This window comes from Scyliorhinus torazame, chromosome 15, assembly GCF_047496885.1.
Source record: "Scyliorhinus torazame isolate Kashiwa2021f chromosome 15, sScyTor2.1, whole genome shotgun sequence".
NCBI lineage: Eukaryota > Metazoa > Chordata > Chondrichthyes > Carcharhiniformes > Scyliorhinidae > Scyliorhinus > Scyliorhinus torazame.
The window spans coordinates 188,146,665-188,165,965 of record NC_092721.1 but is presented as its reverse complement, the minus strand read 5'-3'; positions in this window follow the sequence as shown (position 1 = coordinate 188,165,965).

Sequence of the window (19,301 nt, the reverse complement as noted above, 5' to 3'; positions counted from 1 at the left end):
TGTGCAGGTTAGGTGGATTGGCCATGATAAATTGTCCTTAGTGTCCAAAATTGCCCTTAGTGTTGGGTGGGGTTACTGGGTTATGGGGATAGGGTGGAGGTGTTGACCTTGGGTAGGATGCTCTTTCCAAGAGCCGGTGCAGACTCGATGGGCCGAATGGCCTCCTTCTGCACTGTAAATTCTACGATAATCTATGATAATCCAGAGGACACCCGCCACAGGCATCAAAAACCACAGGGGGTGAAAAACAGCAGGTTGTCTCCACCTCTGGAAATGAACCCAGACTGGACGGCACAGCACGGAAGCTTAAGAAGATTGAGGGCCCACTGAGTGGGCACTGCGGGGGTTGAGGGGACACCATCGATGACGGGAGACAGTTAGAGTTTTGGATGTTCACAATTAAAACGTGTTGCACCTGATACATGTGAAGCCTCTGGCAAGTTATTCCGGATAATGGGCCAGCCTGTACCCCCACCCCACTTGCCCTCAGCTCTCCCCACTATAGTGGCCAATAGGGAAAGGGCATGATCGGGACACGTGGATAGGGGGGAGAGGGGGGATGAATGGGGTACTGGGGGGGGGGCTGTGTGGTGGGTTGGGGGGTTTGAGGTGACGGACAAAGCCTCAACCTGTGAGAAGCTGGCAAGGATGAGAGCCTCCCTGGCCCTCTGGACATGCTGGACACCTGCCACCCCCTGTCCTCCTTCCCTGGCTGCTACCACAGCTCCACTCCGGGCTTGTCCTCCAGCCCCTCCTGTCAGGCCCCTCCTAGTCATCAGATGAGGCCGCATGTCCCTCCTCCTCATTCAACATGTTGCTCCGCTGCTGTGTCAGGTTGTGGAGGGCACAGCAGACCACCACAAAGCGGGAGACCCTCTGGCAAGTGTACTGCAGGGCACCACCAGAGCATTCTGGGCATCAGGGCCGCATTTTGAGCAGTCCGATGCACCGCTCAATGACAGCACGAGTGGCAAAATGGGCCTCGTTGTAGCGGACCTCCGCCTCGGTCTCTGACCTCTGCACTGGCATCATCGGCCAGGAACTCAGTGGTATTCTTTATCCCCTAAAAGCCAACATATCATCCTGGGATCTCTGAGTGTCCCAGGATCTAGCTGTCATGCAAGCTGCCTGGGAAGCATGCACACACGTGCATGATCCGAAGGTGGTGGTTACACGCAAGTTGAAAATTCAAGAAGTGAAACTCCTTCCTATTAATGAAGGGCGCACCCTGATGCCTCAGTGTGAGCAAGGTGGCATGTGTGCCATCTATTACCACCTGGACCTGGGGCAACCCGGTGATGGCGGAAAATCCTGCTGTCTGGGCACCTTAATGGGCTGGTCCAGCTTGATGTTTATACAGTCAGCTGCCCGGGCATACAGGGCACCTGTGACCTTATGGATGCACTTGTGGGCTGCAGATTGTGATATGCCGCACAAGTCTCCCCTGGAATGAGCCGGTGGCATAAAGGTTCACGGCTGCGGTGACCTCCATGGTCACCGGAAGTGGGTATCCTCCTCCTCCAAGGGGTGCCAAGTCCTCAAGGACATGGCACAGGTGCCACATGGTCGCTTTGTGGCACATGCTGCCCGGCATATTCTCAAATGTCTAATGCCACCTGTACACCTTGGGCCATCGCCGGCCTCCTGCTCTGCATCTCTCCCCAACCTATGGGTGACGCAGTCCGCAGAGTGTGCGGCGGTCCCCTGCACATGGAGTGCCACCCCGAGCCTGCGTCGACGCTGCTGCCGCCTTACCAGGTGTCTGGCCGCCAGGGCTGCCGCTGCGGGGTAAACACCATTGGATGGTGATGTCTAGCATGAGGGGACATAGCTTTAAATTGAGGGGAGATAGATATAAGACAGATGTCAGAGGTAGGTTCTTTACTCAGAGAGTAGTAAGGGCGTGGAATGCCCTGCCTGCATCAGTAGTGGACTAGCCAACACTAAGGGCATTCAAATGGTCATTGGATAGACATATGGACTATAAGGGAATAGTGTAGATGGGCTTTAGAGTGGTTTCACAGGTCGGCGCAACATCGAGGGCCGAAGGGCCTGTACTGCGCTGCAATGTTCTATGTTCTATGTTCTATCCATATTGTTCTATCTGTTACATTCCTACCGGGAATATTAGGGGGACCAAGTCCAGGTATCCTCCCCTGGTCCACACACACTCACCCTCTGGTCGTGGGACTATCCCCAGTGCTGCGCCCAGCTCTCGAGTGTTTGGTTGTTGGCTGCTGCCTCTGTAGCGCTGATGCCTCCAGGATTCAGGCCTTGCAGTTTGACTGGGATACTCGGCATTCTCCCACAAACTATTTGAGACTATTTGTGGCTGTTGTACCCATGGGGATGCACTTGAGAATATTCTGTTCATTAAAAGGTCAACAATGACAAAGATTTGAAAATAAACTACTTAACTTCCCACATATCACACTCACCAGTAAACAACAAGGAAACATCACCGCTCCATGCTGGTACCAATATACCAGCTCATTTTCACAAAGCAAAACCACACGGTATCACCCCTCACATGTTCCTCAACAGAATCGGAAGAGAAGCCTGAGAATGTGTTATCATGACCAGAACTTTGTCGTAGAAATGATCTGTCCATCAATGTATTACTTATTCAATGTATCATTGCCATTCTACATCCAGGAGCCACAGCTGTGCAGGCCATCCCACACGGCCCAATCTGACCGGGACCAAATCCTGGCATCCACCTTACCCCATTGGTGCTCAAGGTGCAGTTGAACGTCCAACTTTTACAGATGCACCATCGAAACCATCCTATCTGGCTGCATCACAGCCTGGTATGGCAACTACTCGGCCCAAGACCGCAAGAAACGACAGAGTCGTGAACACAGCCCAGTCCATCACACAAACCTGCCTCCCATCCATTGAATCCATCTACACCTCCCGCTGCTGGGGAAAGCAGGCAGCATTATCAAAGACCCCTCCCACCCGGCTTACTCACTGTTCCAACTTCTCCCGTTGGGCAGGAGATACAAAAGTCTGAGAACACGCACGAACAGACTGAAAAGCAGCTTCTTCCCCGGTGTAACCAGGCTCCTAAACAACCCTCTTATGGACTGACCTCATTAACACTTGTAGCCATCTAAAATGGTCACCTGCAAAGGACCATGGGAATTGTGGTCAACTTGGACACAGACAAGTACACAGCCTCTGTGTATTGTGCAAAGAAGCCAGACCTGACCGAAACTTGCACCCATTAATAGCCAATCACAATTTCCCCCAGGACAATAGAACTTGAATCAAGGAACGGCAACAGTAGCAGACTAACCGGCTCCACTTCCCTTTATTTGGAAAGGCCTACGTGCCTGGGACAATGACAGCTGGCACCCACCCAGCCACTGAGGTATCCGCCCCCTAATTGGCCAGGATCAATGAGGGTGGTCGAAACCCTATCGATCCATTGGATCTGGAGTTAGAACCGCCCTAAAGGGCACGAAAGAGAAGAAAGATAAGAAGGCCTGCGCACTAGGGATTGGCTTCTATTGGACCGGCCTGTGTGCGACCAATTGCAGCATATCAACCAGCCAGGTTCAAGGACCCGCGATCGCTACCTGAAGGACGAGCCCAGCCGAGACGAACCTGGAGACTTCCAACTGACCCACTTGGACACAGATAAAGGCTTTATCTCCCGCACAGAGTCACTGGGCAGAACAAGGTGGAAAAACGACACCAGTGTCACGAGTAAGGCGGCCGAGGCCCACTAGCCCCAGGCCCTCCAGAGGACACCCGCCACAAGCATCAAAAACCACAGGGGGTGAAAAGCAGCAGGTTGTCTCCACCTCTGGAAATGAACCTAGACTGGATGTCACAGCACGGAAGCTTAAGAAGATTGAGGGCCCACTGAGTGGGCACTGCGGGGGTTGAGGGGGACACCATTGATGACGAGAGACAGTTAGAGTTTTGGATGTTCACAATTAAAACGTGTTGCACCTGATACATGTGAAGACTCTGTCACGTTATTCCGGATAGTGGGCCAGGCTGTACCCCCACCCCCGTTGCCCTCAGCTCCCCCACTATGGTGGCCAATAGGGAAAGGGTATGATCGGGACGCGTGGGCAGGGGGGAGCTGAGGGCAACAGGGGGGGAGACCATGGAGACTTCCAACCGACCCACGTGGACACAGATAAAGGCTTTATCTCCCGCACAGAGTCAGTCACCCCGAAATTAGGTAAAGGTCATCTTAGTTATTAGGTTTAGTTTAGTGCGTAGCCATGGGAATCATTGCATATAAAACAAGTTGTTTGTTAATAAACTGTCTTTTGAACTAATATACTGGTTGTGTGGTCATTCGGTAAATATAAGAAACAGCTTGTGGTTCACATAGAAATAAAGATGTCAACATTTATTGGCGACTCTGGCGGGACCTCGATTAGAAGTGACTTTGTTACTCCGAGAGAGAACCCACAGCTTTGAATTGAATTGGGAAAAGAAAAAAGAACCACAAGAGTAAGTTTCATATTGACCGAATTTCGGAAGTGTGCACTAACTGCTTGCGTAACCAACAGGGAAGGGTAAGGTAAACTCGTCAGACTTGCATGCAAATCTAGACGGATTGTTAACCGGAATATAGCAACAATCCGTACCCGTTGTTAGATCAACTCCTTATTCCCCCTGTTCCAAATTATAAGTAGAGAAGAGATGGCAGTGCAAATGTGAGAGAAAATGATGAATCCACAGCAGCAGCCCAAGGTCGCAGTAGTCGACAAATCAGAGCAGTGCCCCATGTGGGAGGAAGTATTGAGGAAGTATTTCAAGGGGAAAGGATGGCTCCTTTGGTCGAATTTTTGTGCAAATATTGAGTCAGGTCCAGGAAAGATAGGACAAACTTGGTGGGAGAATTTATGTGAAGTCTATAAGAAAAACACAGTAAAGTTCAGAAGGCCAATGCCAATAGTGTGCTGCTTGGCACAGCTGCGAGGCACCGAGGAGGTCGTCGAGACGCTCCGCAGACAGTTAGGCGAGAAGGAAGAGGAGAATGAGGGAAACAGAAAGGAAAGCGAGAAAATTATTGAGGAACTTCGGGAGAAGTTAGCCGCTAAAGACAGGGAAATCGCCGAAGTTAAACGCGCCCACTAGCCTTGCATAGTACACCTTAGCAGCTTCCAAACCCAGTACGACAAGGCCCATCAAGACACACAGCACGCAGTCTTGGTAAGAGAGGAGACTAAACACCAGGTCACTCAGTTAACAAAAAAGTGTATGGACTTGCAGGCAGCTTCATGAGCGCTCCACCAGTCCACTAAGGAAGAAGGGAAGAGCACCGTTGACCATGCCAAATGCCAGCAAAAGATAGATAAGCTCCTGGCATTACACTCCATTCAGAATGGTTTTATGTGTACCTACGGGACAGATGAGACAGATGAAGAAGAGATGGCAGATTGGGAAGAGTTAAATGAAAGTGCGCACATATATGTAAAGAGAACGGAGAGTCAAAAACAACCGCCACGCATCCCAAAAAGAAAGGTACCAGCAGAACTGGCTCCACAGATCGCACCAACCCCCACAGCTGCCCTGACACCCATGAATCCGGTCACCACAGAAAGAAGGATAAGGGACAGGGCTTGGTCCTGGAGGTGTTCTGTGGGTCACAGGCAACAGCTGTAGTCACCCCTGCTATGCGTATATGCGATCTTGGGGATGGCCTGTAGGATCCACAGATGCTGAGCCTCTCACCCTCGCTGGCCCGGGGCAAACACGAACCGATGGTACACAGGCCCCTGACCAGGCCTGCCCCCCCCCCGAGCACTGGGGCAACAGCTTCAGTGCCCCAGGGCTGCATGCCCAAGTTAGAAGATGGGCACTCACCTCCTCTGATGCTCACAGCGGCCATTACGCTAGGTCCCCATTTTTAAATAGGTGTGCGAAAGGGTGCTCATGTGACTTCCCGCTGGGGAGCCGGTTAGATCCTGGGTGGCCATTAGATAGGGCATCCATCTGGTTAATGAGATGGAGAATGCCCCAAATTGGTGCTAATTTGCTCTTCGCCTCGTCCGGGCAGGGTCTGGAGCCCGCCGACAGGAGCAGGCCGGTTAGATCGGAAACTGATCGACACCCGGTGCAGATCCCGATTTCAGCCTCCCCGCGATCTAACCTCAACCTTTTGAAATCCAAGAAGAAAACGACACTGACATCGCTCATGGAACTTGGGTATGTGGATGACATCGCCGTCTCCACTCTCTCAGAAGAGAATCCCCAAGCCATACTTGACACCTTCGCGAAGGCATACCGAAGAATCGGTCTCAGCATCAATCTCACGAAGACTTGAGTCCTCTTCCTCCCATCAAGATCAACAAAGATACCCTTCCGAACATAGACCATTTCCCCTACCTGAGGAGCCACCTCTCATTTAAGGCTGACATCGATGTATCGATCCAGCATCATATCCAATCCGCGAGCGCCTCCTTCAGACGCCTAAGGACGAGAGTCGTTGACAATCACGACAGAACCTCGTGTATAAGGCAGTCTTTTATGTATTGGCGCAGCCTATTATACAATAAATGAAATCTATCAAACAATTAAAACCCCACTCCAACTTAAGCACTGAGAATTTAACTCTTTCCTAATAGACAATGTTGGAAGGTCCTCAGATCCCGAAATTTGGATTATATCTCCATGATCATCTCCTCCCAATCCACACTCGCGGATGAGCTAGCACACCTTTGGACTGTGGGAGGAAACTGGAACACCGGGGGAAACCCACGCAGACACGGGGAGAACGTGCAAACTCCACACAGACAGTCACCGGAATTGAACCCAGGTCCCTGCTGCTGTGAGGCAGCAGTGCTAACCACTGAGCCACCATGCCAACCACATTCTGCGAATGGATATCACAGGTCATAGACAGGTACGTTACCAACAACCAAAATGGGGAGGTCCACCCTCCATTGTCTGGGAGCAACTAAAGGTAGTGATAAGAGGGGAAATGATTGCGTACAAGGTGTGCAAAGACAGGCAACAGCTGGCCGACTCCATACTGGAGGTGGATCGGCGCTACTCCTCAACTCCGACCGTGGGACTACTGGCAGAGAGAAAAAACCTACAAATGGACTTTGACCTGCTCTCCATTGGGAAAGCAGTGCACCAGCTCCACCAGACATGGAGCACCTTTTATTGACATGGAGACATAAGCCAGTCACCTGCTGGCTCACCAGCTGAGAAAGCAGGCAGCCACGATGGAAATAGCCCAGGTTAGGGATGGTAGCAGTAGGCTAGTTGCCACGCCAACCACACGTTTACTCCCGCAATAATGGATGCCACCTTCGAAACTGTAAATAGACTCCGGTAAATACGTGCTCTGGCCATACTGAGGACTATGACATACGTATGCAGAGCACAGCGGGTGGGAAAACAATTCCCTGTAAATATATGTGCGGATTTCTATTTGCCTTTTTTATTTTCCTTTTTGTGATATGCAACTTACGAATTGTGAAATATAAGATGTGAAAACCAAATAAAGACACTTAAAAAAATTCAGTGGAAGTTAAAATCACCCACCACAACAACCCTGTTGATTTTATATCTTTCCAAAATCTGTCTACCTATCTGCTCCTCTATCTCCCGCTGGCTGTTGGGAGGCCTGTAGTTAACCCCCAACATTGTGATTGCATCCATCCCATTCCTAAGCTCTACTCATATTGCCTCGCTGCATGAGCCCTCCGAGGTGTCCTCACTCAGTACAGCTGTGATATTCTCCCTAACCAGTAATGAAACTCCCCCGCCTCTTTTACATTCCGCTCTGTCCCACCTGAAGCATCTAAATCTTGGATGTTTAGCTGACAATCCTGTCCCTCTCTCAACCAAGTGTCTGTAATAGCAACATCATAGTTCCAAGTACTAAGGTCTAAGTTCATCTGCCTTACCTGTTATACTTCTCGTATTGAAAGAAATGGGCTTCAGACCAACAGTCCCGTTGTGTTCAGCAACCTCTCCCTGCCTGCTCTTCCTCTTAGTCTTACTGGCCTTAGTCTCTAGCTCTCCCTCAGTTACTTCACCTGCTGGCCTACTGCTCTGATTCTTACCTCCCTGCCAAACTAGTTGGCAGTTCAGCTTCTTTCTAAGATACAGTCTTCAAACCACGAGCTAGGTGCACCTACTGCTCGGCTCCCTGCTGAGCACAGAGGTAGATTTAGATTTATTGACGCGTGTACCGAGGTACAGTGAAAAGTATTGTTCTGTGTATAGATCATTCCAAAGAAGAAAAACATAAGACGTATGCATAGACATTGGGTGAAGCATACAGAGTATAATGCTACAACAGTGGAGAAGATGCGTAGAGAGATCAGTTCAGTCCATAAGAGGGCCATTCGGGAGTCTGGTGACAGTGGGGAAGAAGTTGTTTTTGAATCTCTCAGTGCGTGTTCTCAGACTTTTGTATCTTCTGCCCAATGGAAGAGGTTGGAAGTAGACATAGTCAATGGATGAGAGGAGGGTTCACGTGATGGACTCAGCTGTGTTCACAACTGTCTGCAGTTTCTTACGGTCTTGGGCTGAGCAGTTGCCATACCAGGCTGTGATGGAGCCTGACAGGATGCTTTCTATGGTGCCCAGAAGTGTAGGAGCTGTTCACCCCAACACTATCTTGGGGTAAATGAGGAGGCAAAACTAAATTTGTGAGCGACCTATCTTCAGGCTATTGTGTCCAGTTTTGATCTCCTTATTTGAGGAAGGGTGGTGGCATTGGAGGCAGTTCAGAGGAGGTTCACCAGATTTACTCCAGGGATGAAAGATGACGTATGAGGAGCGATTAAACAGTTTGGGCTTCTACTCGCTGGTGTTTCGAAAAATGAGAGGGGACCTGATCGAGGTATATAAAGTACTAAAAGGGATTGATAAAGTAAACAAAGACCAAATGTTCCCCTTTGTGGGCAACCTCGAACGAGGGGTCGCAAATATAGATTGAGACATGGTAGATTTAAAACTGAGATGAGGAGGAACTACTTCTCGCCGAGGGTGGTGAATTTGTTGAATTTGTGGAACCTCGCTGCCCCAAAGTGCAGTGGAGTCTGAGTCATTAAGTAGTTTCAAAATGAAGATAGATATATTTCTGATAGAAAATGGATTAAAGTGATATGGGGAACAGGTGGAGGGATGGATTTGAGACCAGGAAAAGATCAGCCATGACCTGATTGAATAGCGGAACAGGCTCGAAAGGCTGAATTGCCCACTTCTACTCCTAATTCCTATGTTCCTATTGTGTATAGGCAAGTCAAGATTCCTGCATGCCAAAAATAGCACGGAGAAAGTTCCAGCCCACTTTCTGTGCAATACTGGAGGATTACTGCAAAATAAGAGGTGTTACTTTTTGCTGTTGAACGAAGAATGTCTGTTTGTTCAGTGGCTACAAATGATTCCACTGTACTGTCTGGAGAAAAGTAGACAATTATCCCAATGTATTTTCTAAAATTCACCTTTCAAGCAATGTCATAAAGTGATTCATGATCATTGATCGCATTGCTCTTTATTAGCCCCATGCTAGAAGCAAATATGGCTGCAGTGTTTGCTTATATAACATCAATGAGTGTGGTTCAAAATAAATTTATAGGTTGTTTTTCGAGGTCCGGCCGGGTAAGACCTGGGGCGAAATTCTCCATTATCGGCGGAAAGTCCGCCGATCGGGCGCAAAAAACGGCGCAAATCCCACTTGCGTCACGTCATAAAAATGGGCCGATATTCTGCGGCCCGAAATGGGCTAGCAGCGACGTAACGGGATCCGCGCTTGCGCAGTGGTTCACGCCGTGCAGCGTCATACGCGCTGCACGGCGTGACGGCTCATAAGGCTGCGCAGCTCCCCCCCACCCGACCGGAACAGCCGACCGCAACACCCGACTTGATGGCTGGCCGTCGCTCAGCCCCGAGGTTCGAGTCACGCGATAGTGGAGGCGCTCCTGGAGGCGGTGGAGCAGAGGAGGGACGCCCTGTATCCCGGGCACGGCCGCATAGTTGCCCCACGCCACAGCCGGCGTCTGTGGAGGGAGGTGGCAGAGGCCGTCACCGCTGTGGCCCTAACACTACGGACAGGCACCCAGTGCCACAAGAAGGTGAACGACCTCGTCAGAGCAGGCAGGGTGAGCATCCCCCATATCCCCCACATCCCCTCTCCCCCAAATCCCCCCCTCCCCCATATCCCCCTCCCCCATATCCCCATATTCCCCCCTCCCCCATATCCCCCCTCCCCCATATCCCCCCTCCCCCATATCCCCCATATCCCCCCTCCCCCATATCCCCCATATCCCCCCTCCCCCATCCCCATATGCCAGCCCCTCCCCATATCCCCCCTCCCCATATCCCCCATATCCCCCCCTCCCCCATATCCCCCTCCCCATATCCCCCATATCCCCCCTCCCCATATCCCCCATATTCCCCCCTCCCCCATATCCCCCATATCCCCCCTCCCCCATATCCCCCATATCCCCCCTCCCCCTCCCCCCTCCCCATATCCCCCATATCCCCCCTCCCCCATATCCCCCATATTCCCCCCTCCCCATATCCCCCCTCCCCATATCCCCCATATCCCCCCCCTCCCCCATATCCCCCCTCCCCCATATCCCCCATATCCCCCCTATCCCCCCCTCCCCCATATCCCCCATATCCCCCTCCCCCATATCCCCCATATCCCCCCTCCCCATATCCCCCATATCCCCCCTCCCCCATATCCCCCCTCCCCATCTCCCCCATATCCCCCCCTCCCCCATATCCCCCTCCCCCATATCCCCATATCCCCCCTCCCCATATCCCCCATATCCCCCCCCCATATCCCCCATATCCCCCCCTCCCCCATATCCCCCCATATCCCCCCTCCCCCATATCCCCCTCCCCCATATCCCCCATATCCCCAAGTGAATCCAGCCCTAACCTTAACCTCTGCAATGCACGCGCAACCGATGGCGTGCATTCATATACCTGCCTAACACTGTTGCCTTTTACACCTGCCACCACCCCCCCCCCCCCCAGGAGAAGCGCGCACCTACAACAATAGGGAGCATGTGAGGACTGGAGGAGGGCCCGCTGATGAGAGGCCACTGACCGTACACGAGGAAAGGGCCCTGGAACTGGCTGGCGGACCTGAGGACCGGGAGGTTGCTGATGCAGAGGTCGGGGCCCACGAGCAAGTGAGCCACCAACAGCCCGTCCCCATATCCCCCCTCCCCTATATCCCCCTCCCCCGTATCACCTGATCACTGCCTGATGTCTAACCATGCATGCTTCATTGTGTATCGCAGGACCAAACGTCCAGGCACCCATCCCCGCAGATGCAGACCGCCCGCAGGATGCCCCTCGGAGACCACAGGAGACGGAGAGACCCGCACCCTCCAGCATGCGACGCCCGCAGGATGCCCCTCGGAGACCACAGGAGACGGAGAGACCCGCACCCTCCAGCATGCGACGCCCGCAGGATGCCCCTCGGAGACCACAGGAGACGGAGAGACCCGCACCCTCCAGCATGCGACGCCCGCAGGATGCCCCTCGGAGACCACGGGAGACGGAGAGACCCGCACCCTCCAGTATGCGACGCCCGCAGGATGCCCCTCGGAGACCACGGGAGACGGAGAGACCCGCACCCTCCAGCATGCGACGCCCGCAGGATGCCCCTCGGAGACCACGGGAGACGGAGAGACCCGCACCCTCCAGCATGCGACGCCCGCAGGATGCCCCTCGGAGACCACGGGAGACGGAGAGACCCGCACCCTCCAGCATGCGACGCCCGCAGGATGCCCCTCGCACACCACGGGAGACGGAGAGACCTGGAGCAACAGGGAGACGACACCCCCGTCACGTGCGGGAGCGACCACCCAGCGATGAGGGGGGCAGCCACAGGCCCCCGTCACATCCGAGCCAGGACACCACTACCCAGGACACCCACTATCCAGGACACCCCTACCCGGGACACCCACTACCCGGGACAGCACTACCCCGGGACAGCAACTACCCGGGACAGCACTACCCGGGACAGCACTACCCAGGACACCCCTACCCGGGAAGACGAAATACCGGACAGTGACTCAGAGTGGATGGGTGGAGACGAACCCCCACCCCAAAGTGCCATGGACTCAGAGTGGGACGAAGAGCACGACACAACGCCACTGCTGTCACCAACACCCTCCACCATCGCAGAAACACTCACCACGGTTGGGCACTTTAGTGATGAGGCGTCTGGTACACTCACTGGTGCGCACAACACAGCCGTCCCGGTACAGCAGGTGGAGGTAGGAGCAGCAGAGGGACCGGGCGGTCGGAGGGCAGCCCAGGCCAAGCGAACATCTGCCGCCCAGATGGATCCCGGGTTCCTGCAGTTACCACACCCACACATAGATCCGATGCAACCACCGACACGGAGACGAGCGAATAGGGTGACGGGTGGCTTGCGGCGGCTGCGGTCGCAGGTGTAGGAGTCCACCCGCGTCCAGGAGCTGGGAGTGGTCCCGGTCATGCGTGCCACCCAGGCTGACACCGCACGGGTGGCGTCCGCGGTGGAGGCAATGGGTGCGACGGTGTCAGACATGGGGAACGGTTTGCGAGGCCTGGGGCCTTCCGTGCAGGCGGCGTCTGTGGCCCAGGAAATGGCTGCCCTCTCACAGGAGGCCATGAGCCAGTGCCAGCGCCAGATGGCAGAGGCGCTCAACGCCATAGCCCAGTCTCAGCACGCCATAGCCCAGTCTCAAGCAGGCCATGGCCCAGTCTCAGCAGGCCATGGCCCAGTCTCAGCAGGCCATAGCCCAGTCTCTGCAGGCCATGCCCAGTCTCTGCAGGCCATGGCCCAGTCTCAGCAGGCCATCGCTGAGGGCATCGGCGCCAGTGGCCATGTGCGAGCTGGCGTCGCACTGTCGCAGACAGGGTTCGACAACCCCCTGGGCTCCATGGCTGCAAACCTGCAGACCCCTGTCGATACCAGCACGGGCCTCCAGGACTGGCAGCGCCAGATGTCGGGGGCGCGTCGGATGGCCAGTCCGTTCGCATCCCCCACCCATGTAGAGGCCTGGGGGCCATCGAGCACCCCGAGGGAGGAGGAGGTGGTGTGGTCCGTCCCGGCTCCCTCTGTAGGGGAGGTCCCGGTACACCGCGACACCTCGACTCCCCCCCTTCCGTCCCAGGTGCATCGGGTGGGCAACGGGCAGGACAGGCTGGCAGCTCGCCATCCCAGTCGCCCGGGCTGCAGCCTGGCCCATCTAGGCCAGGACGCCCCAGGAAAACGTCCGCCAAATGGATCCAGTGTCAGAGGGCAGGAATCACAGGAGTCCACCTCCAGTTCTGCTGTACCGTCTGGGGAACCACGTAGACGTAGTCAAAGGGCCTGTAAGGCCAAACAATTAGACACTGAGTAAGTTGGCACGGGTGCAGGGCACAGATGAGTTTAGGCGCTAGGGCACGTGCATGAACTCCTTTGGTTATTAAAGTCAATGTTACACCTACCGAAGCTGCCTTTGTGCTCTGTCCAAAGTGTGCGGGGGTGTCATGTACGTTGAGCGCAAGTGTGTGTGTGAGGGGTGGTCTTACCTCAGCCCCAGGTGAGTCTGCCCCCTTCCCCCTGGGCCGCCATCAACATCCCCCGGGCAGAGGACGGGACCGTGCGCTGCAGTGTCACAGCCGCATGCAGGGATGGTCCGGGTGGATGGTGGTACTGTGGCCATGGGTCAGACATAGTCCAACGATGTAGAGCCAGGAGCTCATCGGAGGCGGGTTGTCATCATTCTCCATGGCCTGCGATAGACACGCGTCCACCCGCAACTGGGTGAGCCCGGCCCGTTGTGCCGACGGTGGATTGGCAATTGGGGGTGGGGGGGTGGTGTGCATGCGGGTGGGTTGTGTGGGGTTGGGGAGGGGGGTGAGGGTGCTGGGTGGGTGGATGGGTGGGGGGTGTGGGTGGTCGGCTGTTGTCATGGTGTGCGGTCTGTGGCCATACTACCCGATTCCCACGCCCATCTAGTCAGTGAAGCGGGCGTCTATCAGTCTGTCCCGTGCCCGCTGGGCCAGCCGGTAACGGTGGACAGCCACCCGCCTGTGTCTACCCCGTCTGCCCTGACCATTGCCCTCATCCCCCTCATCTGGGGAGGACTGGGCCTCTTCCTGCTGCTCCTCCACTCCGCCCTCCTCTGCCTGCGGCACATCGCCCCTCTGCTGGGCTATGTTGTGCAGGACGCAGCACACCACAATGATGCGGCCCACCCTATCTGACCGATACTGGAGGGCGCCCCCAGAGAGGTCCAGGCACCTGAAACGCATCTTCAGCACGCCAAAGCACCTCTCGATCACTCCCCTTGTCGCTACATGGGCATCATTGTAGCGGTTCTCCGCCTCATTGCGTGGCCTCCGTATAGGCGTCATCAGCCACGATCGCAATGGGTAGCCCCTGTCGCCCAGCAACCAGCCCCTCAGCCGGGGATGGCGTCCCTCGTACATGCCGGGGATGGATGACCGCGACAACACGAATGAGTCGTGTACACTGCCTGGGTGACGGGCGCAGACGTGCAGGATCATCATGCGGTGGTCGCAGACCACCTGTACGTTCATCGAATAGGTCCCCTTCCTATTAGTGAACACGGCCCTGTTATCTGCAGGTGGCCGCACGGCGACGTGCATCCCATCGATCGCGCCCTGGACCATGGGGAACCCGGCAATGGCAGAGAAGCCCACGGCCCGGGCATCTTGGCTGGCCCGGTCCACGGGGAAGCAGATGTAGCGGTGCGCCATGGCATAAAGGGCATCTGTCACTGCCCGGATGCACCGATGCACCGATGTCTGCGATATGCCGGACAGGTCCCCACTCGGTGCCTGGAATGACCCCGTTGCATAAAAGTTCAGGGCCACCGTAACCTTGACGGACACGGGGAGAGGGTGTCCCCCGCCAGTGCCACGCGGTGACAGGTGTGCCAGCAGGTGGCAGATGTGTGCCACGGTTTCCCGGCTCATCCGGAGTCTCCTCCTGCATTCCCGGTCCGTGAGGTCCTGGTATGACTGCCGGGGCCGGTACACACGGGGCGCCCTCGCTGCCTCCGTTGCCGTGGGGCCGCAACGTCCTCCTCCCCCTCCTCGTCCTGTCGGTCAGGTGTCCCTCCAGCCTGGGCGGCTGCCGCCTGCCCCTCTGCGGCAGCCTGCGCCGCCTCTCTGGCACGCTCCTCCTCCTCCTCCTCCTCATCCAGGGCAACATAGACATGAGCGGCTGCCACCACGGCGGCCAACATCGCTGGATGGTCTGAAAACATGACGGCCTGGTGGGGGGGAGGGGAACGACGACATGTCATCATTGCCCATATCCCCTCCTCCCCCCAGCCAGGTGGCATGGACCGCATGGGTCCAACTGTTGGAGGCTGGCACCTGGCCAGGTGGACCAACTCATTTGCCCTCCCATCACCCACCCCAGCACGGACCCCCCCCCAACCCCCAACCTCCACCCCGGCACGGACCCCCTCCCCCCCCCCAACCTCCACCCTGGCACGGACCCCCCCCCCAACCTCCACCCCGGCACGGACCCCCTCCCCAACCTCCACCCCGGCACGGCCCCCCCCCCAACCTCCACCCCGGCACGGACCCCCTCCCCAACCTCCACCCCAGCACGGACCCCCCCAACCCCCAACCTCCATCCCGGCACGGACCCCCTCCCCAACCTCCACCCCAGCACGGACCCCCTCCCCAACCTCCACCGCGGCACGGACCCCCTCCCCAACCCCCAACCTCCACCGCGGCACGGACCCCCCCCCAACCTCCACCCCGGCACGGACCCCCTCCCGGCACTCCCCCGGAGCCCAACCTACTCTAACCCCCCCCCCCCCCCCCCCCCCCCCCCCCACGGCCGCACACACACACACACAAGCCGAGACACACCTCTCCTCAGGCAATCAGTCTGCGGCCACGCCATTTCCTGCCCAGAGCCAACCCCCCAGGCCGTCACTCACCTCCTCGCTGGTCGGCGTGAGCTTGGGAGCACCGGGTCACGCCGATGAAAAGGAGGTTTGATTCACGTCGACGTGAACGGTCATCACGTCGACGGGACTTCGGCCCATCCGGAAGGGAGAATATCGGCAGGCCGAAAATCGGCTGCCTTGCGCAGACCCGTGACATTCTCCGCGGCAGCGGCGCCATTAACGCCCCGCCGACTTTTCTCCCTTCGGAGACTTCGGCGGGGGCGGGGGCGGGATTCACGGCGGCCAACGGCCATTCTCCGACCCGGCGGGGGGTCGGAGAATGACGCCCCAGGTTAGAATGGCACCCGGTGGAACCCGGGTTTTTTGGTACAGCTGCTTGGCCCATCCCGGGCCAAGAATCGCCCGGGGGGGCCCCGTAAAACGGCCCCCGACCGGCGCCGTGCTGACCACGCGAGCGCCCATGGCACCGATTCTCCGCTCTGCAGAGAATCGCGTCCCGGCGTCAGGGCGGCGTGGCGCAATTCGCGCAGGTCACGCCGATTCTCGGGAGAATCCCGCCCATGGTTTTTTTTTAAACCTTCATCCAATGGAGCCCCAGTTGAATATCTCACTCGTCAGACATTACCTCTGACAGTACAGAGCTGCAGAAGAACTTGCTGCAGGGAGATCCCGGAAGGAGATCCCGCGAGGGGGAAGGCTGGAAAACCCCACCCAATCTATTTGCAAAGAGGTGTAGGATACAATGGAGCTGATCACAAAACACAAGTCTACCATTGAACTCCAAAACATGAGATGCAACAAAAATATTAGTCATTATGCTGTGCATTTATTGTTCATGTCACAAACACGGGTAACGGTACATATAATGAACAATAAGTTCAGGTAAGTTATTAGTTGCAGAAGTGAGAATATTAATCATCCTTATTGCATTCTAATGGAAAACCAGACTTGTTCCCCGAAAGTGTTAGTAGTGAGAATTCGAGTCAGAGAAAGGCACGGTTCATGTCCTAAAGCTCTTGTTGAGCTACGAATTCTACTTCAAAGCTACAGTTCTTAGGGGAAGGGCAGAAAAAGGGCTGGTGAAGGCAAAGGTTGTGGCCACTTCATGTATTTGAAAAACAACAATCTGCAAATAATAAAGCACCTTTAATGCTGTAAAATGACCCAAGGTACGACTTCGACGACGAAAGAGAAAATGCTGGAAAATCTCAGCAGGTCTGGCAGCATCTGTCGGGAGAGAAAAGAGCTAACGTTTCGAGTCCGATGACTCTTTGTCAAAGCAGGTACTACTTCATTCAGGAAGAATGTTTTCAATGGTGGGGAGTCCAGAATACAGGTCATAGTTTGAGGATAAGGGGTAAACCTTTTAGGACTGAGGAGAGGAGAAACCTCCTCACCCAGAGAGTAGTGCATCTGTGTAATTCAGTGTCACAGAAAGTACTTGAGGCCAAAAGGTTGTTTGCTTTCCAGAAGGAGTAAGCTATAACAATAGTCTTTCTAAGAATCTTTATTGTCACAAGTAGGCTAACATTAACACTGCAATGAAGTTACTGTGAAAAGCTCCGAGTCGCCACATTCCGGCGCCTGTTCGGGTACACAGAGGGAGAAATCAGAATGTCCAATTCACCTAACAGCACGTCTTTCGGGACTTGTGGGAGGAAACCGGAGCACCCGGAGGAAACCCATGCAGACACGGGGAGAACGTGCAGACTCCGCACAGGCAGTGACCCAAGCTGGGAATCGAATCTGGGACCCTGGCGCTGTGAAGCAACAGTGCTAACCACTGTGCTACCATGCTGCCTTTGGGGATCAAGGGATATGGAGGGGAAGGCAGGATCAGGGTATTGCATTTGATGATCAGCCATGATCGTAGTGAATGGCAGAGCAGGCTCGAAGGGCCGAATGGCCTTTTGCATCTATTTTCTATGTGTGTTAAACAGGGGTATGATAAAACAACCCAACCGCCTAATGAGATAATAGAGCAGCAAGCAGAGAATCGGCATAAATTGGTCATTTTCAGTTTACAAACAATAACTGGTGGTGTGCTACAAGAATCAATGTGGGGCCGCAATATTTGGAATCTGCATCAATGATTTGGATGAAGGGGTCAGAAGTGTGGTAACTAAATTTGACTGTGACACCAAGATAGCAGGTAAAGTAAATTGTGAGGAGGAGATAAAGAGTCTGCAAAGAGATAGGTTACGATAGGTTTAGTGAGTGAGCTAAAATTTGGCAGATGGGACTTCCGGTTGCGGCTATGTGGAGCTAAGCCGCACGATTCGGCAGCTCCCGCTATTACGGACATTCGGGCTCATTGGAGGAGCCCCAACGGAATTTTTTCGAAGACAACCCGTGGGGAAGGGAAGAGAGAGGTCCCCCTCCAACTTTTATGGACCGGACCAAAAGTGCAACGGCCAAAAGAGCGGCATTGGAGCAGCGGGAGAAGCGAGGGAAAAAAATCAAAATGGCGGCGGCCGGGGACAAAGCGGAGTGCGGGCCGGAGCTGCAGGAGTTCATCAAGCGCTGCTTCGAGGAGCTGCGCAAGGAGATGCTGGCGCCGATGCTGGCGGTAATTGAAGGACTAGGGATAACCCAGAAGGCCCACGAGGTTAAGATCCAGGAGGTACAGAAAAGAGTCAGTGAGAATGAGGACGGGCTCTTGGGCCTGGCGGTGAGAGTGGAGCGGAAGAGGCGCTACACAAGAGGTGGGCGGGAAGACTCGAAGACCTGGGGAACAGGTCGAGGAGAAAGAATCTGTGGATCCTGGGTCTCCCAGAAGGAGTGGAGGGGGCCGATGCCGTGGCATACGCGGGCACGATGATCGGGGCGATGATGGGCGCGGAGGCCCCTTCGAGGTCGCTGGAGCTGGACGGGGCACACCGGGTGCTGGCGAGGAAGCCCAAGGCAAATGAGCTGCCAAGGGCGATGGTGGTGAGATTTCACCGGTTCACGGACAGAGAGAGGGTCCTGAAATGGGCCAAGAAGGAGGGGAGCAGTAAGTGGACAATGCAGAGATCCGAATATACCCGGACTGGAGTACGGAGGTTGCAAAGAGGGAGAGCGGGTTTCAACCGGGCCAAGGCGGTGTTGCACCGGAAAGGAGTGAAATTCGGAATGCTGCAGCCAGCGCGACTGTGGGTCACATACAAGGACCAACACTATTACTTCGAAACGCCTGAAGAGGCGTGGACCTTCATACAAACCGAAACGTTGGACTCTAACTGAGGGTTTGTGAGGGTGGGGAGGATGTTTGAGGTTTGATGTGTGATGGTTGTTGTATATAGGGGGTCAATCACGCGCAGGAAATGTTATATGGGCTGGGGGAGAGAGACAAGGCCATGACAGGAGCTGCGGCAGAGGGGGCGGGGCAGGCTCTGGAAAGTGCGGGGTTTTTTCCCGCGCGCGGGGAGA